The sequence below is a fragment of the Falco peregrinus genome, chromosome 1 (assembly GCF_023634155.1).
Source record: "Falco peregrinus isolate bFalPer1 chromosome 1, bFalPer1.pri, whole genome shotgun sequence".
Classification (NCBI taxonomy): Eukaryota; Metazoa; Chordata; class Aves; order Falconiformes; family Falconidae; genus Falco; species Falco peregrinus.
The window spans coordinates 4,843,436-4,869,596 of record NC_073721.1 but is presented as its reverse complement, the minus strand read 5'-3'; the positions used below and the strand labels follow the sequence as shown (position 1 = coordinate 4,869,596).

The 26,161-nt window shown below is 42.8% G+C and overlaps 1 long non-coding RNA gene across 1 annotated transcript in view; it reads left to right on the top strand.

Annotated features, from left to right (window-relative positions):
* The window catches only part of LOC129784857 (uncharacterized), a 41,109-nt gene that overhangs the window by 1,867 nt on the left and 13,081 nt on the right, over nt 1–26,161 (top strand). The window contains exons 2-4 of the long non-coding RNA XR_008747995.1: nt 780–1,068; nt 9,444–9,591; nt 21,914–21,975. This is a non-coding gene — a long non-coding RNA (uncharacterized LOC129784857). The remainder of the gene's footprint in view (nt 1–779; nt 1,069–9,443; nt 9,592–21,913; nt 21,976–26,161) is intronic.

Genomic DNA, 26,161 nt, shown 5'->3' with positions numbered 1-26,161 from the left:
TACAGTTTTGTTACCATTTGCAGCACAGTCACTTTTTGCAAATGTTGTAGACATTCATGTACCTAGGGAAGTAATAAATAGACTGTTCCATGACATCATTAATGACCTATTTTTTCAATAACTAAAGGAGCTTTAGCTGCAAATTATTATTTCACTCATTGCAGTGGTCGAAGAAGGATACATAGAAATAGAAGAGGATTTACCTTTCTGACCATAACAAGAAGGATTTTCATAAAATACAGAGTTAAGCATATGTTAATTAAAGACCTGAGGAATGCAGTTTGGGGGGTATTTTACATTATTTGCTTTTATCAACTTTACATGTGTAAGTTACAATAATGTATGTAAACATCATCTATTTTCTCTCCCATACAATACCTTTTTCTTTAAAGGGACAACTGTGTGGGCTTTTTATTTTTAATTTATCATATATAACAATGTGTCATATTGAATTTGGACCACTTTAATAGGTGAGTATGCATAGGAGCTGTATATATGTAAATGCATGACTATAATATAGCAGCAAAAATCTTCTGCCGATATCAGACCTGTCCTTATTTAAGACCTAAAAAAATACATTTAAATGACACAAATATCCACCCAGATGTTACCCAGATCACCCATCACAATACCTTATTGTCCATGTATCCAGCAATTCATTGCTGTATGTTCATGTTAAGTGAGGTGTTGGTGATAAAATTAGGGGGCAAATCATGCTCCAGCAGCGTTTTGTCTCATTCTTTCATCTTGCCCCTAATAATTTCTGAATTTGCTGGCAGATTACAAGTGGATGCATCAAAGCAGCGAATATCTCAGTGAAGTTTCTAGTCATTGCAGTTAGCTGAGTGTCCCTGCAAGGGCCTCCTCACCAAGTGATCTGAGTTAAAAGGCTACCACGTGAGCTTGTGTGTTGGTGGAAGTGGGGGAAGCTCAAACATGCCTTTGGGGACACCCGAGCCAGGAGAGGCTTGGTGAGCAGTTTGTGGTCAGCCATGAGGATGTACCCAGCAGGACACAGCAAGGGACTTGAGGACCAGCAGCTTTGCTTGCACACCTCCACTTTTGCAGGTAAGACTTTTGCAGAACTTCAAGCAGTGCCATGCCCGTTTCTGCAGTCGCCACAATTAACTCTTTTCACTCTGTGTGTACCTACCTTAAGAAAGATTCATTTACCCAAACATACCTATCAATATCTATTCCTAGGTCTTGACTTGTGTCAATAACCAGCTTCCCTACTTTTATTTTGCTTCAATTTTAATACTTCCTGCGGGTGTGGGTACGGATGCACCTTCCAGACTCCTCTCTGGTTTTGGGGTGTGCATGCATCCAGCCAGCTGGTACCACACAAAAATCTGTCTCTGGGCAGAATTTTGGTCTTCCTCCCTCTAAGATGTTTTTACCAATTTTTTCCCCTCTTTCAGCATACATACAACTTACAGGAAAGAAGGTGTTTTTTCTTCTTAGACTGGCATGGGAGTATTAAGTTCACTGAAGGCTCAGATGTTTTGTGCCTAAGGGCTGCTCCTTATTTTTGCCTATGAAGTATCGTGATAGCTTTTAAAAGCTTGCATTCGATGTGGGAGGAGATAAAGCTAACTAATATTTTTGCAGAACAACTGTAACCAGCATTATCATCTCCTCCTGGATCGATGCCAGTGATAATGTGTAAGTCATTCTACCATTTGCTTTAAATCTTTGCCCTGCTGAAGTGAAACACAACATGCTGTTATCTGCAAACAAGCAGAGCTTTCCCCCTCTGTTCCCAAGAAGTATTTATTTGAAAGATGAAGGTTTACCCTCTAAGCTGAGTTAACACTTCTCAGGCAGTGTATTTTGAGCCACTTCCAACAACATCCCTGGAAAAAAAAGGCACTCCCCTTCACCCCTAGCTGCAGGCAAAAAGTTATCTTTAGCCTGGTCAGTCCCCATGTCACCCCTGAGCTGGAGACACTCAGGTGCCAGCAGTGGAAGAGCACAACTAAGCAACCCTTTCCTGCCCTTCTTATGCATCAAGATGGTGTTTCCCAGCTCTTATTTCACATATACTGTTCTGACATTATATAGCTTTTGTGGAACTAGCGGTTTGTGTTTGGGAGAACTGGGCTTTCTGTGTTGCGTGTTTCCCCTCCCACCTCTGCAGCCTTGTTTCTCCTTATCCGGTTGTCAACAATCATAATTTCATGAAGTTGCTGAGATGAGCAGCTCTGGTCTCAAAGGGGGGAAAGGATCTTTGCACAGAACTTAGCAGGGTTCATTGAAAAAGTTTTAAACTATATTGGAAGGGGGAAAGGGATAAACCCAGGCTTACTAGAGGTAAGCCTGGGGGTGGCATGCCGATGCTTGAGGGACTGTGAGGTCTTTCGGTCTGCTGTCTCAGTGGAAGTAGGGGATGGAGATCCATGTGCAGCAAAGATGCAAGGGTTATTGATGTGTTAGAAACCATGGAAGCCCTGAGAAGAGTCACACAGGAATTAGGGCTTGTGCCCCAAAAGGTGTTGGGATCAATTGCCCAACCGAAGTGCATCTACAACAACACGGCATAGGCAGCAAACAGGAGTAGATGGAGACCATCGTGGAACAGGAAAACTATGGGATAATTGCTGTCACAGAAATGTGGTAGCGTGACTCACGCAGCTGGAGTGCTGCAACGGATGGCTGTAAGCTCTTCAGAAAGGGTAGGCAAGGAAGGAGAGATGGTGGGGTCACCCTGTATGTTAGGGAGTGTTTTGATTGTCTAGAGCTTAACGATGGTGATGACAGGGTTGAGTGTTTATGGGTAAGAATCAGTGGGAAGGCCAACAAGGCAGATAGCCTCCCACCAGGGTATTACAGACTACCTAACCAGGATGAAGTGGCAGATGAAAAATTCTAGAAGCAGCTGGGAGAAGTCTCATAATCATTAGCCCTTGTTCTCATGGGGAACTCAACTTGCCAGACATCCACTGGAAACAGAACCCAGCGGGGAGGAGGCAGCCGAGGGGTTCCTGGGGTGTGCGGCAGGGAACCCCCTGACAGCTGGTCGGTGCCAGCCAGGGAAGGTGCCCGCTGGACCTGCGGTGTGGGGACAGGGAAGGACCTGTAGGCACTGTGATGGCTGCGGGCCACTTTGGGCACAGGGATATGAAATGATGAAGGGTTTGGTTCTGGGAGAAGCAAGAAGGAGGGTCAGCAAAACTGTGCCTTGGGCTCCTGGAGGGCCGGCTGTGGCTGGCTGAGGGGCCAGGCTGGCAGAGCCCCTTGTGAGGCAGTCCTGGGGGGCACAGGGCACCTGGAGGGCTGGGTGGTCTTCCAGATGGAAACCTTCCAGGTGCGGGAGCATCCCATCCCCCTGTGCCGGCGGGGAAGGAGGCTGGGCTGGCTGAACGGAGAGCTTTGGCTGGAGCTCCAGGAAAAAGGAGAGTTTATGGCCTTTGGAAGAAGGTGTAGGCCACTTGGGGGGACTACAAGGAGAGGTTATGCAGGGAGAAATTAGAAGGGCCAAAGCCCAGCTAGAACTTAATCTGGCTACTAAGGGACAATAAAAGACAAGTTTCTATAAATACATTAGCAGCCAAAGGAGGGCTAAGAAGGATCTCCATCCTTTATTGGAAGTGGGGGGGAAACCGTGACAAAGGATGAGGAAAAGGCTGAGGTACTAAGTACTACTTTGCCTCAGTCTATAAAAGTTAAACCCGGTCATTCTCAGGGTACCCAGCCCCTGAGCTGGAAGACAGGGATGGGGAGCAGCGTGAAGCCCCCACAACCCCAGGGGAAATGGTCAGTGACCTGCTCCACCACTGAGACACACATCCATGGGGCCGGATGGGATCCACCCGAGGGCACGGAGGGAGCTGGCGGCAGCGCTCACCGAGCCGCTCTCCATCATTTATCATTGTCCCGTCCTGGCTGAGCGGGGGGCCCAGCTGGCTGGGAGTTACCAAATGTGACGCCCGTCTACAGGAGGGGCTGGAGGAGGATCGGGGCACTACAGCCCTGCCAGCCTGGCCTCGGTGCCGGGGAAGGTTATGGAGCAGCTGATCCCGAGTGCCGTCACACGGCACGTACGGGACAACCGGGGGATCAGGCCCAGCCAGCGTGGGTTTGTGAATGGCAGGTCCTGCTCGACTGACCTGATCCCCTCCTGTGACAAGGTGACCTGCTTGGTGGATGAGGGAAAGGCCGTGCATGTTGTCTGCCGAGGCGTGAGCCAAGCCATTGACCATTCCCCACCGCATCTCCTGGAGGAGCTGGCTGCTCCTGGCGGGGGCAGGTGTCCCCCTCACTGGGTACAAGCCTGGTGGGTGGCCAGGCCCAGAGCGTGGTGGTGACAGGAGTCAGCCCCCGCCGGCGGCCGTCACACGTGGTGCTCCCCAGGGCTCGGCGCTGGGGCCGGCTCTGTTTAATCTCCTGATCGATGACCCGGGTGAGGGGATTGAGTGCCCCCTCAGTCAGGTTCCGGCCCACACGCAGCCGGGGGGAGCGCTGACCTGCCGGGGGGCAGGGGGCTGCAGAGGGACCTGGGCAGGCCGGGCCGAGGGGCCGAGGCCACCGGTGTGAGGGTCACCCCGGGTCCGTGCCGGGCCCTGCCCGTGGGGCACAGCCGCCCCCGGCAGCCGCGGGCTGGGGCAGGGGCTGGGAGCTGCCCGGCGGGAAAGGGGCTGGGGGGCTGGGCAGCAGCGGCTGGGCATGAGCCCCCCGTGTGCCCAGGGGGCCGAGAAGGCCAGCAGCACCCTGGCTGGTAGCCGAAGCAGCGTGGCCAGCAGGGCCAGGGCAGCGCCCGTCCCCCTGCGCTGGGCACTGGCCAGGCCGCCCCTCGAAGCCGGGCTCAGCTCTGGGCCCCTCACTCCCAGACAGACCCTGGGGGGCCGCAGCGTGTCCAGAGCCGGGCAGGGGGCTGGGCAGGGGGCTGGGGCACAGGGCTGGTGGGCAGCGGCTGGGGGAGCTGGGGGGGCTCAGCCTGCAGAAAAGGGGGCTCGGGGGGCCCTGATGGCTCTCAGCTCCCTGGCAGGGGCTGTGGGCAGGGGGGGTCGGTCTCTGCTCCCAGGGAACCAGCCACAGGACAAGAGGGAACGGCCTCGAGTTGCGCCAGGGGAGGGTTAGGTTGGGTGGCAGGGAAAGTCCTTCTTCACCAAAAGGGTGGGCAAGCCCTGGCACAGGCTGCCCAGGGAGCTGGTGGGGTCACCAGCCCTGGAGGTGTCTAAAAGGGGTGTAGGTGTGGCAGTTAGGGACACAGGTTAGCGGTGGCCTTGGCAGTGGTGTTTAACAGTTGGACTTGATGATCTTAAAGGTCTTTTCCAACCTAAATGACTCTACGATTCTATGAAGTTCAGATTCAGGACTGCATTCTTACTGAAGAGAGGTAGAGTTGTACATGTAAGTGAAGACCTTTTCCAAGATCTTTTTTTTTTTTCATACTACACAATCAATGATCACATGTTTGTGCTTAATTCTACTTCACACTGCTTCGTGACTCCTGCAACTTCTCCTTTGGAATATGTGCATCATTTTTTTAATTGGAGAAAATCTTTGTGCTTGGAAAGAAAAGATGAAAAAATAAGCATCCCTCTTTCATTGCCATTCCACAGTAACTTTCTGAGGTAGCACATAAGGTTTCTATATGTCTTGGCATCAAAACAACACTAAAAATAACTTTCCGTCTGAACACCAGTAAAGTTTCTGTTCCTTTGTACTTCAGATCTGTAGTAAATCATGGAGCACAGGAGCAAGAAAATTGAATTACACTTTTTAAGCAGTCATTTTCTTTTCCACATAAAGCGTTTACCCCTGCTGTCAACAAGTTCAAACCATCTCAGAGGAAATGGAAACCTAAAACTGACATTTGGAAATACAAAGTAAACTGCATTTAACATTTATGCATTTCTTGGATGCCTGTTTCTTACATACGTAACAGAGACAGATACTAGCTAGCTGTCCTTCTGCTTGCCTGCACACACTGCATGCATCCTGGGGTATCCAGGCATTTAAAAGCCTATTTGCACTTGTTGATAAGGCAAATGCTTGAAAGAGTGGCTTTTACAGCAAAAATGACAAGAAATGAAAACAAGCTCTCATACTGAGCCATTTTACTGATTTTTAAGAGTCATTTGACTTTAAAGGGAATGTCCTTATTTTACCATGTAAGAGATACCAAAAATTACGGGATCTTAACATTTGTCTCTGAGTATATCAAATAATGATACAAAATATGAGTGAGTCTAACGTATATCCAGTTATGCTCCCTCCTTTGTGAGCAGGCTCCTGTTTCCTTTAGGTAAACAGATTTTAGAATAAACAAATGACAATAATGGAGGTAATAATTTCCTTTAGCAATTGCTTATTTTAACTGGACAGAAATGCAGCATGCATCTTGACTGGGGAAATTACCCCAATGCATTATTCTCTCTAACTTTTCTCATAAGAACAACACTACCTTCAGATAATCATTCAGCATATTGCTTTTGTGCTTGTGTCTGAAGGAGCTCAGATTGCCATGGAAACAAAAGTTCCTTGTTCTCCTACACTTCCCTGTGCTATGATATGATTTTCACTATATGAACCATTTTCTTAGCAAGAAAAGGAATTGCGGGATTTTCATGTTTTGGGCATCTCAAACTCAAAATTTTAGGGATGGCTCAGTTCATGGCAGAAATGTTTTGAATGTGGAGCAGTGACTGCATCCATCATTATTGTTATTTAGGGATAGTTAGATCAGATACATCTGCATCAGTCCATTTCTGCTGGAGAAATGAAAAAGCTCCATGTACTCTTTTTCAGAGTTTTCTTTACTTTTTGCTTCCAGATGAGAAGAAACAGCATTTTAAGAAAGACAGTGTTACCCTGTGACATAAACAAAGCCAACAAAAAGAATTTCTGGCATTTTTGTAAAGAATGCAATAGTTCTTTTTTTTTTCTTTTTTTTTCTTTTTTTTTTTTTTTTTATGATGGGAACAACATTTCTTCATGCCCCAGAATGCCTGTAGATTTTCTGTTGACAACACATTGCCCTGACATTTGGCAGCCACTGCTGGATCAAAGCCAGCAGGATTATCACTAGGAAAGGGACTGAAGAGGCTGCCTTGTGATTACAAAATCTGTAAAGCTAGCAGTACAAAAAGGAGAATTAATAGTAATTTTTTTTCTAATGCTATTTAGTTTTGGTGGATTTATCAGCATTTGAAATACTTCAGGTCTCCATTAGTCAATGATTTAGAGTTTTTTGCACTGTTCAAAAATGGGCAAATTCTATGTGCATTTTGTTTTAACACTAAGACTGAGCCAACATTAAGCCAACAGAGATGACTGGATGACAGTAGTTTATGGAACAGTTGGAGAAAATGGGACGAAATGCCCCCACTGTGCACACAGCCAGGCTGCGGGTGATGTGCGGCTGGAATGTCCCTTTTGGTTTGCTTGTGTGAAAACAGCCACTTCTAGCAAATTCTCATGGACATCACCTACCTGCCAACATCTGAATTTCAAAAAGTAATGACTCTCACATTTCAGTCTGGTATTTCCTGGACTAAAATTGCTGTACGTGTGCCATGTGGAGTGTGAGCAGTATGTTTAATGCATCCCAGGCAGCAGCAGGGAAGTGCAATGCGGAGTTTGTCTGAAAGCTACTCAAAGGCCATTTTTCTGGGATTTCTTCAATATCCACAGCCTAAGTGTAGCCTGAGAAGTCATGGACAAAAGTCTGGTGGGAACTAAAGGTTCCTGAATATACTACTGAATGTAGTAGTCTCTGTCATGTTAAATGCCAATAAAGTTGGCAAACGCAATGTTGTCAGAGAAGAGCCCTTAAAATGTCTGTGTTTAAGGATTGTGTTTTAAAGACAGAACAGCAAGAACTATTCCTTTCAGAAACAGGTAGTAATCATGGCTGTGATTAATTTGGCTGATAAATACATAATGTGATACTTCTGTATAACTGTGTCTCTGCAGAGCTTATGTCCAAACCCAAACAGATTCAATATAATTTAGTGAAGTTTGATTATTTATTGTTAATGTATTTGTTTGAAGGTGGAAAGAGGTGATTTTGTTTATCTTTTATCTTCATAATCGGATATTTTTGACAATATACTGGAAGTACCTTCCATAATGCATTTGTTTATGAAAACAATGAAAATGCAAGAATTTATAGGAAAGAAAAGCTGTGAAATGAGTTTTCACTTGTCATACAGAAGGCATCAAAGATTCATGTCAGACTTACATTACTGTATATGCCAATATAATTTCACAGCTATGTAATAAACTTGTTTGAACTTGACTTATAGCCATTAAAAAAGGGCTTGTGCCAGCACGTTGGATAAAGTTATTTGAAAGCTGAAGGGATAGGCTTTAAAGATGCAGTGAAGCTTTAAGGTGATGTAGATGTTTACTAATATGTGGTATAACATAAATTACAAAGTTCCACGGGATTATTTTGCCATCTCATATCACAAATGCCCAACTGTTTGAAATGCACTAATATATTTTTCCACTGGGATGGTGAAATTCACCTTGCTTTTTAAAAACTATCTTAAGTATTTAATTTCCAAAAATCATAGAGTAGGCTAGGTTGAAAGGGACCTTTGGGAGACCAGCATCTCCCTTTTTAACCCCCTTTTAATATTAAAGTGTAATATCTCTAAGACAGAGTTTACTTCTCGCGGTGTGGTTGTATATCCCGCTCATGAGATCAGCACTGTTAGAGATATTATTGACTCCCACAGTTATGTCATAAAGAGTAGCATTAACATTTGGGTTACTGAATTTGACTTTTGGAAATACTGAAACTTAGCCAACTACACCCCACAGTGCAGTTCAGATTGGTTTTGCTTGCTTCGTATGGATTATGGCGAACAGTCCAAGTAAAATACCTTGGCTTCACTTGAGGCCAGATAAGCTTGTTATTTGAGTAGGGAGTAATTTCCAGAAGCATTCATCAGAACTTAAACAGCTTATCTTAGAAATAATGATGATAATAACAATAATAATATTTTTTAAAGGAAATCACTTGTGACTGATAGTAAGAAGAACTGCTGTCTCCTTTGCAACAGTATTGAGACAAGTGAGTTTCGTGGGGTTTTTTTACTGTTACAACTGGATGGATAGCAAAACTGCTACAAAGCAACTTGAAAATTCTCTGGCATTTTTAAGGATGCCATTATCTGCTGTTATTGCTTATGACCTTCTTTTCCTCTCCTGCCTGTGGTCCCTACATGTTTACCTTGGGATGGGCCACCTCTTCTTTGGCCATGATGTTGCATGGCATTGACCATAGTGTGTCGGGGGAGAGACTAAGCCCCGAGGGCTGGCAGACCAAGGACCATGCTGCTCCTCCACATAGTGAGGCATTATATAGTCAAGCAGGCTCCACAATTTTTCAGTGTCACTTTACCAGATTTTAATAAAAATATTGCTGCTGAGACCTGCCTTCACACTTGTGATTGTGTTCTGATTCGTTGTTCCTTTCTGTTTCTCAGTGGCCACAGTCTCACGGCTCCATTTCATGGGAAATCTCAGAAGATTTGCAGTGGTTTTGGAATGAGATCAGTAGATGACCTGCAAGGCTGGCAACCCAGGGAATGGGACATCTGCAGACCTGAACCTTGAGGCTGGCCTGATATTTATGTAGGTATAACACTGCACTGTAATGATCTTCCCTATCTAGTTTCACAGGTGATTTGAAGCCATACTAAATATGATGTTTCTTCTGAATATAAACAAGCATTTCCAAATGCATTCATCATCAGTATTTTATTCACTTTAGACAAAATCCTGGCAGAAACTCACAAGAGGCTCCAGATCATTTGCAGGGAACATTACCAAAGGCCTCTTTGCTAGCAATGAGGAAAAATGAAAATTTAGTTCCTCTCTCTCCAGAGAACTCCATCATGCACTTACAGACTTTGATTATTTAATGCTGAGTGACAGCTTTAGGTTTTAAGGGTACTTTACTTGTATTTTAAATGAAATTACAGTCATATGAGGTCATGATGTTTTATAAGTTGTGGAAGCCACTTTCAAACACTCATCTGAAAGCTGTGACTATATAAAAAAAAATGTCACACCCTTCCTATATATCTGGATTATCTCCAACAAATTTAAACTGCCAGGGGTGTTTTAGAAGCATCGTTTTTCCATCCTCACTCCCTCAAACCCCCATAATTTATTTAGGTCTTTGCAAATGCCTGTCCCATTGTGCTGCACTGTCACCAAGCTGTCTGTCCACCCGTCTACCCAGATGTCTGTATATCTGCAGTGGCCTTGTAACTAGTCACACTGGAATCCTTGAAGGGCTTCGTTTGAACTGAATGGAGAAATCAAGACGTCACATAAATTCCCTTCGCATAGTATGAAAATTGGATGAATAGTGAAAACACAGCCAAATTAGTAACCACAGAGATGGAAAACTGCACTGTGAATTTAATGATTTTCTGTTCTATTTAGCTGCCTGATTTCTCAACATACAGCTTCAGACCAACCCAAGCATATGAATCCTTTTGCCAAGCTGGCAATTTGGGGGTGTGAAAGAGAGCCAAAGAAATTCAGTCAGGACAGGGGAGAGGGAGATATGAAGAAAAATTGAACTCACTGTGATGAGCAGGCATAGGAATCAATCAAGTCATTAGAGAAGAGCAGCCATAAGTATCAATTCATTAAAGAACCATACAGGGTACATAGAGCAGAGATCTAGAAGAAATTACGCTCAGCGTTCTTTCTGCCTGCACATGCTACCTGTACCTCAAGTTCCCCCAGGACACTTGCTGCAAGCTTAGGGTTTTTTCATTATTTCTACATCAGCCTCCCTTTTCCCAAAGGCTGCAAAGGTCCTCCAGTCCCTCTGCCCCCAGTCAAAACAGTGTGTCATAAGTCTCCCCTGAGGGAACATGCACCATCTGTAGAGGGTAGGTACTGCTGCTCTGCTCATGCGAGAGACAACGATGGTCTGAAGCTGCCATTTCTGCACCAACACTTCTGGTGTGTGATTTCCACAGCCCTTGCAAGGCTAACAGGCGGGGAGGGGAGCAGACTGCTGAAAGCTCTTCCTGAGTGAGCTTCCAGACCTGTAGGCAGCACATCACCAAGCGGAAGGGAGTTTTATAGGCACATTTGATTTAAATCACACATATTTGTCTTCAGTGCAGACGAAAAAGGAAACTTCACTCACAATACCTGTCCTACCAATGAGGTCACCATATGTGGAACTTGGGTTGCAGTTAAGGACTTCTGGCTTTTTAACAGCTATGAGTATGTCGTGATTGGTTTCTTAAACTAATATGAATACAGTCTTTGGCAGCAGATCATCTTCTCTGAATTTTTACAATGAGCCGAGCTGTCAGCCACATCTTTCTTTAATCCTAGAGCTGCAATTATTTTGATTCTTGATTCAGTAGGTGCTTTGCTTTGAGACCTTGGTGAGTACCGTTTGAGCAGAGTGGGAAAGTCCTTCCCTGTTCTGAGCCACCTGGCAGTCGGTGAACATGGATGAAGGGCTCTGAGCCATGAGGAGGAGAACACTTAGGTAGACATGAGGCTCATCAGTGGTCATCTTCCTTACATGCCTGTACACCTCATCATATGTCTTAGCAATTCACTGCAGGGCACTGTTAGTTATTCAAGACACTCAAGAATCCACTCACACAAACAAAGGCTTTCCCAGCATCAGATTTTCATGTGTGAAATGCTCCGTGTCACGAGCTTTCCCATAGCCACAAGCATCTACTGCCTCCAGGGCCGCACGGTCAACTGTGTCCCAGCAACCTGAGGGCCAGCATGGCAGGGAAGAAGGATGCGATGTGCCTAGAAAATTTTCTTCTGCTATAGCACACTGGTAGTGGAAAATTAGCTTCAAAAGTTTGGATCAGCTGGAGGATCACTTACAGCTACTTTCTACATGATTTGCTTCTAATTGCCATCCATCATACATACCCGACTAATGGATTACAGTGCAGCAACTTTAGCTTCATCTTCCTTTATCTTGGAAAATCTGGGTAATGGTATTAAGTGTATTTTTCCATAAATAATTTGTACGAGGAGGCCAGCCTTGTAATTGCAATGGAAAATATTTGTTTCTTGTTATTTTGCCCAATCATGTGTAAATTCCTCCTGCCTACTTGTCTAAGACTGTCACGAAAGAAGAAAAAAAAATGCTTAAAAGGCAATGTTGAAAATGCCCTGGAAAGCACCAGAAGCTTAAAACAAAACAGTAGGGTAGAGAAAGGCAAGGCAAGACAGTAAATTCTGGACAGACAGCCAAATTCCACAGATAATCACTAATCTGGAAAAAAACCCTTGCAATTTCTAAGGTTATTGGAAGCATGTATCAGTTACTATTGATTTAGACTTTCTAGTGTTTAAATACTTCTGCATAAATAACATCACCACCACTCATCTACTGCAGCAACAGCACGACAGGCAAACCACGTGCAAGGGTTCTGATGCAAACAGCAACCTCATCCTGCCTGCAACCTGCCGGGAATGTAAAGTCCGCTGGCTGCAGACCTTGTGCAAACATCACTCCCAGCTCTAATTTACAACAATATTCTTTTCAAAAAGCTTTAATGAGATGGTGTTTACAGAGCACCACTTGTGCGTGTGAGCGGTGCCGGGGAGCCCGGCGGCCGGTGGTGCAGCCCTCCCCAGCAGGCAGCCCTGCCGTGCCGAGGCGTGCAGCCAGCCCCGGGCTCCATCAGGCCAAAATTACTTTCTTCAGGCCACATCAATTAATGATCCCCTGAATTTCTCTCTCGATTCCCTTTCACGTAACCCAGTTATTTTGTAGTTTGGTCCTTAATGCTTATGCCATCATTTCATGTGGCTCCTTACGCCATTTATTATGGTGTTGGTGTTCTCCGTGCCTCACATTTTTCCAATAGCTGTTTTTGCTAATAAATCAGGATGAAGCCAGAAGGTTTTATTATCAGCCCAACAGCAATCTACTGAGGTAACACTGCCTTTACAGACAGACATTTCTGCTTGGTCTGTCAGTCTCTTTATTTCCCTTGTCAGAAAATAAATGTCTGTGCTACAAAGAAAGGCTTAAAATGGGACTGTTGTGATTCTGGTCTCTTTGGAGTGGACTGCAATTGTGCTTCTATAAAAAAACCCAACCTATCAAAAACTATTAATGCTGGAGAATCGGAAGTGCATGTTCATCTTTAAACAGATAAGCAGCAATGTTGCGCTCTTTCAAAATCAGATTTAGAACTCAAGAAAGAGGAAAACTTTTTTTCCTCATAGTTTCTCCCTTTGCCCCAGGCGCAGAAGTGCTTCTTGCATATTTTCCCTTTGTCCAGCTTCTTTGCACTAGCAACAACATGTGGTTCAGCCACAAGCACAGAAAGCTGAGGAGTAGCAGAGCTGAGTCTTGCTTTGAACTTTGGCGCTGACCTGCTATGGGAACTGACCACATTGTTTAAACTTTCTGTAACTTCCTTTCTCTGTTTATTCTTCTTAGAAAAAGTGCATTTTTATGTAGCTGATAAGAGCTATTAGCATTATTCACTTTCATGTGCATTTGTATATTGAACACAGACTCAATATTACCAGATAATTTTGGTTTTGGAAATTTATTTTAGGAACTTTAATTAATAAGTAAGTTGACTATAAATGGTGCTCCACCATCCTAACAAGGAGAAACCAAAAAAAAATGTGGCATCTGTTCAAATAGTGTCACCTGGTTGCAGACTCTTCTCCAAACTATTTCTTGAAGAACCTACAACTTGTAAACTACCAACCAGTTTTTCAGGTATCCTGTTTATAAAAGGGAGTGTAAGAGTCTCCCTCCTGCTAAAATGGCCTTTGAGGTCTCATCTGTGTAAATTTCCTGGCTAAAATAAAAAATAATCACAGTTTTCATTTGCCACAAAAAAAAAAATAAAAGGCACAGGTGAGATGTCAGCTATATTAGTAGTTGATTCATATAAAAGACAGTTTCCTTTCCTAAGCAAATGAGGCAAAACTGAATGTTTGTACTTCTCACTGAAATTAGGATATTTCCCTAATGGAAAAATTTGGCATGCAAATTTTTGAGTTATACTCAAAATATAACTTTCTGCATATAACAAGCATGTTGTGTGCATATGCTTTTATAGAAAGGTATAGGATTAGTTGGTTTTATGTGGCTGCTATAAAGTTATTGAAGTGTAATGTTCTTAAATGTTTAATTACATAACACTGGCTGTATTTTAGATATATATGTAGATTTGTAATTGTAATGTATTGTATGAACGCAATAATAGTGTGTACAATGTAATTGCATGCCCCATATATAATAATGTAATAATACAGATTATTCAGGAACACATCTGTACTATAGTAGGGATGAAGGTGAGAGCACACAGGTTTGCCAGCAAATCACATTATCAAGGCTGGTGTTGAAAGACAGGCTCTTCCATAGACCTCAGGAGAGAGGAGGGGTGGATATCAGAAGGAAAGGGAAGAGAAAGGAAAAGGTTATTTTCTGAAAGCTTCGCAGTTCCTCAGTTTAGGGTTAGTATCACAGGAGGATCACACCTGTCAACTTCTCCTAGGTAGAAGACTTGGTGCCATTTTTTTGGAGGTGCTGGCCACGAATTGCTGACATTTTAGATGTAAGACAGAGCACGAAGCCTTTGCCCAGCCTCAGGAAGAGGTGTTGCAGAGAGAGCCGCCGGCTGCCTGAGCCTGATGGACGGGGTGCCCTGGGCAGCGTGGCTGCTGTCTGCTGGGACGGGCCATGCCGGCTGGGTGCAGAGCAGGCTGACCTCCTTTACAAGTGCTGCTAATGAGGGCTTCAAAATGAGGCCAGGGATTTGGTTTTGTCCAGAACAACGTGCAGCTGATAATGATGTGTAACTTCTTCTTTCTCCACACTTATCATTAATTCAGGCTAATTCTGAAGAATAGGCTCATGATATGGATGGTAAAAATTGTTATAATTGGATATTTAACTCCCTTTACAGAAGCTCAGGGGAGCTGAATGCTCTTTGACAAAAGCAGCAGAAACTCTTAAAAATGTCTGTTGACATTCTCGAAGGCTGATGTCATCGTGCAGCTTTTTCTTAATAAAAGGGTGATATGTGTGGGTGCCTACAGTATTAATTAACTCTTCTTTCTGTGTGGATCTGGATAGTTAATGATTAACACTTCTCACATGATAGTGGTCAGAATGGATTAGCTCAAATTACTCCTGTTACATCTTTTTAAAAAAAGCAGATCATAACACCAAATAAACAGCAGCAATGGCCAAGGCAACCTTTAAGTATAACATGAAATGAAGTCAACACAAATAGTGATCCTAGGTCATTAGTAAGAGGGTGTATGTCCCTCTCTGTGCTGGTAGATGCTGTTTCACATGGTTTCTTGCTTCTTGATTGCATTGATACTTGTTCTAAAAACAACGGCTCCTGTCCAGACCTGTTTGAGTCCCCAGATCCCACCAGCATGTGTCCTGCGACAAGCCCAGGGCTGATGGATTAATTTAAACAGTAAATGTAATTTTTAGAAGATGCCACGAAAATGCTACGGTATCCCCCAGACGGGCAGTGACTCAGCCCAGTGAACAGCCTGGAAACCATGTGAGAATAGCTGCAGGAGTGTGAAACCCTGTCTGCTTGTGATGGCATCCCCGAGAGTGCTGTCTGTCCATCATGATGCCAAGCGTCCAACCGAACCTCGGTGTGTGCTTTGGGGCAGATGTGCTGTGGAGCGTCACTGTCAGTTATTTCAGACCATGCCTGACTATTTCGAGAGCAATTAATGGTGGCAGCTCAGGGTTTGTGCTGTTAAACACCAAGTTTCCATCGTTTTCCTTGTGTTAAGTTAGTTGTGATACACTTTTTCTTTCTTCTTTTTTTTTTTTTTTCCCTTCCCTCTTCTATTAGTATGTTATTATATACAGCCCTCTGCTCTCTGGGGACCACATGGACATCGGGGGACTGGAGGTCCCCAGGTGCACCAGTCTCACGGATTTTCCCTGAAGTCCATGGGCAACACTGAGCAGCGCGGCATGGTACACAGGCACCAAGAAGCAGCTGCATTCCCAGATCAGGCTAAATATCTGTCTCAAAACCAGAACAGAAACTATGGCAGTTTACATCACATAATGACCCATTACAATCAAAATTATGATGAATAATGTTTTATGGTGACTGAGCTACTTATGATGTATCTCCCCACATAAATCCTCTGTCGTTTATTAACGAGTCAGTTCAAGCTATGGGCTATTCCTTACTCAGAGCATCAGTAATCTGTATTTCCTAAAATTAAGAATATGGGAAAGGAAAACAGTGGTAACCTTAAATCCCTGCAGCCTTCATATTCTCTGTCAAAATCCAATGAGCCAGGCCAACTGGAGCAAAAGTTATTAGAGTAAACGTTCTCACAGTATGGATATAAAAGCCTAATTAATTAACAAAACAGGCTAATTAAAGCATCAAACTGGGATTTGGTAACAGCATCCAGAGCACTAATAAAGTTAATCACATGTGCACAATTAACATGCTGTGGCAATTTGGGCCAATAGATTACAGCTTTGGAGTCTCTGTTGAACATCAGGAAAAGCTAAGGAATACCTCATGCCCGGGCCATCGTTCGGATGAACTGCTGGGCATCAATTATTGCAGCAGGTACCGTCAGGTAAGATCCATGGAGACTTCTGCAGTGCTACCAGTGACAGCAACTGAACCAAGGTCGGCTTGTAGGGCTCGAAGGACCTAGTTACTTCCAGCTTCTTCAACATTTGCTTGAAATTATCTCAAGTGTGATGGATCCATTTAAATGAGATTGTACATAAATGCCTATTATAATTAATAATGAAAGCAGTTGCAAGGGCCATACTTATTCGTTACCCAGCCTCCAGCATGGCTCATGCTGAGACCCATCAGTGCTGCCACAGCTGGGCACACCGGGCATGCTGGTTTGGACTGATCATACAAGACTGAAGCACATGTAGGTATAAATTGCTGTAAATCTGGTGCAGAGAAAATTAGTGTTTCATTCTGGCTACCTAGGTTTTCTGAAATAGATGACCCAGTCTTGACTTCCACTAAGTGAATTTACTCTCCAAGATACCAGAGGGAAGAAAGACTGTCCCTAACAATGTGTCTGCAGCCAGCTTGCCCTGTCCACTTCTTTCTCTTCCCTCATGTGCCCCTTAATGCCTGTGGTGCACAGAGGGATGTAACAGGTTGTGACGATCCTTGTGCCCGCCAGAAAGGGTCCTTGTTTCTTCTTGCAAGCTTCACCATGGATTGCTCTGCAGGATTTGGCCCCTGGAAGTGCCCAGAGCAGGATAGTGTTCAGCTGGCCGATGCAAAGGAAAGCCCAAAGGGATCCACATCTAGCCAGCAGGATGAGGGTAACAGCAACTGGAACATAAATAACTCTATATCCAGCATTCAAAAAACATAAATCTGGAGTTTCAACCAACAAATTGCTTTCACTTTGCAGAAGCAGAGCTAAAGGTCCATTTCCACAGTTTTAATGAAAGCCATATTTTTATCAGAGCTATGAAAATAAATTAGAAAACTTCAGCCTTTGGACTGTTGCTAGCCTTGATGGCGTTTGTAGGCACTATCATCTTACATTTTTTAAACTTCAGGACTTTCTTCTACTCTGGATGAAGTTGTGTTGCTATGAAATACAGTCCAAAACAATACCAACCACACCACAGAAAGATGCCTTCTCTATAAGAATGAACATTGTCACACGCACATCATGTGGCTGCCTAGTTCATACTGAGGACAGCTTCTCAACTTGACCCATTTTTCTTGATGTTGTTTTGAAGAATAACTATTCCAAGGTGAAATCTGAGACTTAAAAAATTTGAGAAAGGGAGACGGGGAAAAAGTATTTTTGAATTTCACCACAATTGAAATGCCAGTGTTTGCAATTCCAACCCATGCAACTTTTGGCAGTTTTAGAAACAGAGCAATTTCAGAACAGAGCTACAAGAAGGGTACCAGCAAAATACTGCCTTCCAAAATATAAAAAACTCTCTTTTTCTGTGCTATGCAACTGAACACCTGACTGTGAGCTAGAAGTCCCCTGGGTGGAAATAGGTTTCTGACAGCAGAGGGCTCTTTGGCTCAGCAAATGATGGAATTATCAACCCTAACAGCTGAAACCCACTGACAGAACAAATAAAAAGCAGAACAGAAACGAGCTGCAAATTTTTAACAGTAAGGCTAAACTTTATTGGAACAACTTAACTGGTGACAGATGTGATAGAGGAGTGAGAATGTCTTTAAAAGTTACAAATTTTGGTGCAGAAATAACCTAATAAAATTCCTTTTCTTGCCTGTATTTTGTAGTAGATCAAAATGGATAACCATAAAAATCTGTCCCAAATTTACAGCTGCTCATTCCTGTATGGAAAATGTCATGAACTGAGGATGAGGCTGGTTAACATGATTCTAATATTTATATGTCGGTATTCCAGAAATTTGTTTTAATGGAGATGTCCACAGAATTTTCACATTTAGTTGGATTTTAGTTACACAAGTTCACCAGCCTGATACATTTCCAAAGTGTTTGGAAATACCATCTGAGGCTTGAATTTAAGATTTGGAGAGAAATCATGGTAAAATATTTGAAATCATCTAACTTAGGGTTCTTGGTCACTGGAAAATGATACTTTTTTCCCATAGGAGCATGAAGTGGAATTCTGTAATTCAGTAACAAGAAAGTTACTTAGTCATGCATCTTCTATTCCCGAGGCCACTTCATATACTCAGGATCTCAGAAGATGAGAGCAGAAAGGAGCACGTGTGCATGTAGGTGCAAAAAGTTTATACTCTAGCCATGGCTGAGTCCATCATGACCTCGACCAAATGACCAGCATCCATATGACTTCCATATTATTAGGCACATTTCATCTTCTTTCAGCAGGGCAAGCATTAGGGAAGTGCTCTGATATATGTTCTATCTAAAAGCAATCCTACTTAACAGCAGACTGCATACTACTTCTAGATCAAAACTTGGTATTAACATGTGATGCTTAATGTCATGTCAAGAAGTTTCCTACAGTAAAGTTAACAGCATGTATGTGGTTCTTTTCTGTGAACTGAGATTTTTTTTTCTCAGTTCTGAATTTTTTATTTATTTTTCTTATCTTATTTATTGGTTATTTAGTGTAAAAAACATTGCCGTATCTCTTCCAACTATGTGGAAATAGTGATTAATCTCTGCTTAATCTGAGTTTGCCAGTTAGAGGTTACCTTAGCTCAGCATCATGCATAAATGCCTATACGTGGGGTCTCTTCATGGAACATAGGGAATATGTAAAGTAAATACAGGCAGCTTTTGAAATTCATAAATAAATACCATATGTCAAACCTTTTCACATGCCCTTGTGTAAATTGTTGTTTTGTTTGCAATATGTAACCAGATGTTGCTATATAAAATATCTCCCATGCTGAGAGTTGTTACTAGAGGCTGCAAAGAGCACATGCCGTTAGCGAAAAAACAGTGTTCTTGCCTTTTTTCCTTCTATGTACAGGAGTTTATAATCTTTTATCTCTTACTCAGAGTGGATTTGGTCTTGATTTACATGCTCCTGAAAGAAGAAGCAGGCTGTATTTATGCAATGCCCAGTGCCAGCATTTCCATCAAACTTGAAGGCTGCTCGTTCTCCTCTCACTTGGAGGCAATGTCGCCTTTTAGCACCCAGCCATGGGGCTGAAGGTCATGCAGGAACCTGTTCCCTTTCAAGAACAAGAGCAAGTGAACAACTGTCCTTTCCTCCTTGTACACCCTGCCCGGGCAGCAGGGTGCAACTGCACGTCTCCAAAAATGAACAAGTTTTTGGCCTTAAATTGGGGCACAAGCTTTGCCTTTGTTGCTGTTTCTTTCAATATATGTCCTTGGGCTCATTTTCTTGACTTGAACACAAAGAAATAGTATCAGAAAAACTGGACATTTTCCATTCTGGGGTATTTCATTGCAGATGACTTGGCACCACACTTTGCACCTTCCCAACAGATTGCAGAGCTGCCACCTGTGGGCCACATTCAGGGCTGGAGCTGCTGAGCCAAGTGGTGATGAAGATCTACCCTGGTCTTTAACCTTCCCAGGACGATGGGGTGTCTTTGAGGAACAAAGCTGGAGGCTTTGCAATTGACTCCAAAGATTCTTCTCCTTCTGTTTCCAAGGGCCTCTTTCATAAGCAATGGAGGGCTGAAAAAAATGGACATTTGTGAGTATTTCTCTCTCAAAACAACTATGGCATTACAATGGCAGCAACTTTGCAGAGCGAACTGCTCCTTTTGGAAGCATGCAGGTTTTCACACACAAAGGAATTTGAGGCAGGACCTGCATGTATGATCTCCTTCAAGTTAGTAACGTTGCAGAACTTGAAACCCCTAGAAGAGGACCTTACAGATTAAAGGGAAAGATGGGGGGAGCTCACAGACTTTGTTGAGCACTCAGAGGGGTGAGAACCTGCCTAAGAAGGACCCATTCTCCCTCTGAGAGCAAAAGGCAGATCAGGACATATTTATGAGTCTTACGACAAAAGAAAGACCTTCTTCAAATAATGAATACAATATCTCACAACAATCTTCTGCTTTGATCTGGTCAGCTACCCTTACCACTGCTCGCTGCAAAACCTTTGTGTTGTCGTTCACATATGGAGATGCTTTAAGCAATTACAAGAAAGCAAGACAAGCTGTTCTGCCACTTTATTTCGGAGCTCATTGAAATGGCCCTCGTCAGACAATGTAACGGACCACCAACTGCTAGGAAATTCAATCAGAATACAGCAGTACAGTGAAAAATTAGCCTCCTAAGGAGCAAGTTCAGTTCTGTTCAACTGAACAATGTGTTAAGACCATCTCTGAGCATATGGCTCCCCTATGATCCCCATTTAAAAACAATCTGAGCTGATTGATGAGGGAAATTAAAGGGTACATCTAAGCATTTCCTACAGCTGTTGAAACAGAAGAATATTTATTTAATTTTCCCCTATAGGAATATAGGACTCAAATTTCTGTAAGGCCCTCAGCTATAGCAGCATGTTTTTCGACACCGTCAGTGATACGGGCATAAGGCCTGGGTAACAATTACCCCATAAATGCTGCTTTTAACCACCTACTGACTTCACTCGCATCTATCACCATCAGACAGCAGAGTCTGTCACTGAAATTTAAATCAATGTATTTTAAGTTAGCAATGTGTTATTATTTTTGTTACTACTATAGATATCCCTTAGCCCATAGCAAGAATTTCTGGTCTTAGGTTTGGATGCAGGAGTGGATCAAATCGAAGCCAAATTAGGGGAAGAGCTCATCTTTTTAGATTTGAACAGGTCTGAGGCACTATACTAGGGAATCCTCACACTCAATTTTTGCTGCTGGTGTCACCATATTTATGCACATACCTGGGACCAGGTGATTTCCAGAGACTCTCCAGGGCCCAGGATGTGCTGGCTCCACAGACACTACAGATCTCCATCATTGTAGTAGAGCTGGCAGAAGTGTTATAACGTGGACCTTGTAAAGTTCTTGTAAAGGGGACAACGGGCAAAGAAATCACCTTTTAGATCACCTCTGCATGAATTTTCAGAGACCATCTGCGGGCATTTGTATCTCTTCATGTCCTGCCTCATCGTGTTCTCATCAGAAAAGCAGAAAATGGAAAAGACGTGAAGAGGGAGAGACTCTTTGGCTCTGTGTTGGTTTATCTACAGGATGATGATATATCTTTGCATGGAGTTATAATTAAGGGAAATGTTTTCGTTCAGCTCCAGATACTGCGATCAAAACTAAGTCTTGAAATAATGATGATAAAGCTTAAATATTTTTTTTCTTGAGGCCAAACTAATATTTAACACAAGACTTCTTGCAAAATCAGGTGGTAGTATGATGTATATAAAGAAAAGGTTTTACTAAAAGCTCAGGGATGAGCTATTAATTTGATTTGTTACCTGTAGTCCAAGCAGAATTGTGTAATACATTTCCTTTGGTTTCAGATTCATCTGGGAAGAAAAGGCATCGCATGAGCCCAGGTCTAGGGATGTGCTGTGCCTGGAAGGTGAGGTAACTGCCATTTCTGAGCTAAGCTCAATTTCAGTATTTTGATAGGCAATCGACCTGGGCTGGAGATAAAGTCCTGCCTGTCTTGTGCTTCTGAAGACCTACATTCACCATTAGTGCAATAGTAATGCAAGAGTTTCTATGCCTGAAGCTCCCAATAATTCCAAAGATTTGAATTGTCCTTTTGTGGCCTTTTCTTATCTGTGAGTCAATACTGAGTCAGTACTTGCTTCTCTGATAATGAAGAGTAAAATCTGTTCATCTTTATAAATATGGGGAAGCCAAGTTAGTCTTTTAAGGGAGATTTACTGAATGGCTCCAGAAAAAAAGAATGCAGCTACTTTGCATTTCTGATGGTATAAAAAGGCTCTTTGCCTTCTACACGTCACCCCTTACAGTGTTTTAATAAGAAACAAAACTTTTGACAGGGCAATGGAAAAGAAAACCTGTCATAACCTACCATTAAGCAGTAACCATACCAGTATGTGTTATATCTTTTAATAAGCTAAACAGTCATAATTCAGTGAATCTCAGACCACATGGCTGAAATATCTGGATATTACCAAATGTGAGGTGTCAGAAGAGAAAGATGAATCAGAAGGAACGTTAACAGTCACTGGTGAAACCTGTAAGGTCTTAAGCCAGAATCTTCAAAAGTAATTTGATGCCCTAATTGTAATGGGAATTGGGAGTAAGCTGTCCCACAGCAAAATGTAAGTTCTAGAACGAAAAGAGAAGCAGAACTTTTAAAATGTAATGCATAATACAAAGCACAGAAGAGATGCCCCATAATGAGAAACTTCATGTTTGTTCTGCTTAAAGTGAAGACAGTCTCTTGTTTGCATTGAAAACCTCTTTGCAAGTCACAGAGATAATCAAGTTATCTCTAACCTATTTAGAATAGTTTAGAAAGAGGATAAGTGATCTTATTTGTCTCTTTAGCTGGTAAGCCTATGAAAAGACATAAAAAGGGTTTTTTTCTGAGTCTGGTGGCTATCAATGACTGTATGTTACTGTAATTAACCTTGGCAGGGAAGGGGGTGGTGTGAGAGGATGTCTCCCCAACACATTGGCTCTCCGAGGAGAAAAGGCAAAAGGTGAAATTATTAATAGTTCCTATTAGATGACTTCTGAAGTACAGAGGTGGCAGCACTGCTAAGCACAAATACCACATTAGTTTCATAGCCAGCAATTTCATCATAGCACAAACCAGTGTTCCAAAGTACAACAAAATGATAACTTTAGCCCAGCCCCCAGAAGTGATAAACATCACAACAGGGAACAGATACAGCGAGTAAGGTGTGACATAACACAACTCTGAGAACACACGCTACAACTCTGAGAGCAATTAAATCAGCATTGTGACCAGAGACTATTAAAGCAATACAATGAATGCTTATGACAAATCTGTTTTAACATGCTGCGGTCAGATCGGTTGTTATCTCAGCCTTTTGAGCCCCACAGTGAGCACCAAAAAGGACTGTTGTGGTTTAACCCCAGCCTGCAAGTAATCGCTGCGCAGCTGCTTGCTCACTGTCCTCACTACCCTCATGGGATGGGGAAGGAGAATCTAAAACCAGTAAAACTCAAGGGTTGAGATAAGAACAATTTAATAATTAAAATAAAATATAAAAACCCCAACAATAATAATAACAAATGTAATTTAAAGGAGAGAGAGAGAGGAATAAAACCCAAGAAAAGCCAGTGATGCACAACACAGTTGCTCACCACACACTGACCAATGCCCAGCCAGTCCCCCAGCAGCGATCTGCTCCATCTCTGTCCAACTCTGCCCAGTTTATACACTGAGTATGACATCCTATGGCATGGAATATCCCTTTGGCCAGTTCCAGCCAGCTATCGTGGCTGTGCCCCCTCCCAGCTTCTGTGCCCCTCCAGCCCTTGCGCTGGCAGGGCCTGGGAAGCTGAAAAGTCCTTGGCTTGGTGTAAACATCACCCAGCAACAGCTAAAACCATCCGTGTGATATTAACGTTGTTCTCACACCAAATCCAAAACACGGCACTGCATCAGCTACCAGGAAGAAATTTAACCCCATTCCAGGCCGTGCCAAGACAGAGAAATACACAGCTACACATAAAAAACTCCGCAGAGTGCAGGCAGCACAAGCATTTCATAAGACTTCCACTAATGCCTTTCATCTTCTTCCTTTTCTATTGCCATCCAAACTGCAATTTCTTTATTTAATGCCTCTTCTCTACACATGTCACCTCCTTCTTTATCTTTCTCACCTGACTACGTTTCTCTGTCTGAAGGGGACCAACAGGCTTCTGTGTAATTCAGAGTCCGGAGGATGCCCAGATCTATCTTAGCTGACAGACGACCCTACAAAACCTTTTATTGTAGCTCCTTCAGAGCAAACATTCAAGAGTATATTTGCCTCCTTTGCAAAGAGCACTAGTCAGTGCTGGCTCCCTTGTGTGCTTCTGGGGTTTGTGGCCTGAGTAACAGGATGATTTTACCAAGGACGCTGGAGAGACTTATGGCACTGGAGTGCTGTGTAAAGGAGCACAGTGTATCCCATGAAATGTTTTTTTTAAAATCCAATAGAAGTCAGTGCTCTTAAACTGGAAAATATTTTGCATGGCTTCTCAATCCCATCTTGTCCTAACATTGTCCCAGCTGCTATACGTTGATCAGGGTTGATATCCTGATTTCCTATATAATATCAGGAAAAAGATAAAACTTAAGGTACATTATAGCACACGGTGTAAACAGCACTGTTTCCATCAAGGTGCCTTTTTTGCTGGCTTGTGCTAATGATAAAATTGCTTACACATTGTAATTGATTGTAAGTAGAGCTGACTTGAACCATTCATGCTGTCTGAGTGATTAAAATTCTCCAGGTGGATCCTCAAAATACAAAGGTCATATAATAAGTCTCCCCTTAAGTGAGAAATACTTTCTTCAGGGTCTATGCAAAATAGAGTGTAGTATATAATACACATATCTCTGCATACTTCAGTTTGGAGTCTGTTTGTGCTGTACCACCTCTCGGGTTAGGAGAATGGTCTCAGCTTAAAAGAGACACTTTGTACTCACTGCAGCACAGAGTTCTTGTATTTTCCTGTCATACTTACGAACATCATACGAGCAGCAAAGACCTGTATTATGAAGTTGTTAAGTAACAAGCGTAACTTTTTATGCCATGTTTTTAATCTCAGTCTGTCTGCTCCTCTAAACCTCCCCTAGATTGCCATGAAGAATTTTGTGGGTTTTTTGATTTGGATTAACTACAGATGCATTTGCAACAAGAAAATATGCCTTTAAAAAGATGCCAGAATTTTTGTCTGCCTAATTCTAAGTAATGGGAATAAATACATGTTAAATTATTAAAATAATCTAGAAAACCTTAGAAAAGGCATTGGCCCTTCTACTCAAAATGTTCTGTTTTTCCAAAAGCTTTAATTTAGGTTTAACCACCAGATGTTGAATCCAAGCGTAGATCTAAACCGTGAGTTTTCTCTTGTATTTTCTGCCACATATTGCCTCTGATGCATCTAGAGATGGTTGAAATTTTTCTCGTACATAGGACAGGTACAAACCCTCAAAACAGAACTTAAGTGCAACTTTTCTAGTGAAGCAGCAGTGGATTTCCACTGAGACCAGAGGACAAGTTTTGGTCAATGCTTTCTGAGTTGCAGAAGGGTTGAGAAGTATTTAATCTACTATGTTTCAGGCAGAACTTGGTGATGATGTGTGCAGCTATGTAAATACAAAGTGATTACAAATAAGAGATCCACCTTTTGAGGTCTCACAAAAGGCATGGGGTAAGGGACTCTTCAGTAAGTTATGTACAACCTTCACATCATCCACCACATTTTCGTTGTTACCATATTTTCACTGCTATTTCCTTCTCCACCTTGCTACCTGGCAAGTGACTCTTGCACACCCAATCACTGTGTCTATAAATTGCCCCTTAAAAGTTTTTTCATTTCTTTAAAAATTCTAACTCTACTGTTTTTTAATTCTAATTTTAATTCTATTCTAGATACAGTTAATTTCCTGTGGTTTGGGATGGATGTCTTTGCTTGGATGGCAGATGTACAGTGGTGGTTATGCTCTAGCTCGGGACTCCTTCGGGAATTTTCCCTCTAGACGTCAGGGCTCTCATTGTGGCCAGACTGCATTTTTTTTTCTCCAGGAGGACTCTTTAGGAGCTGAA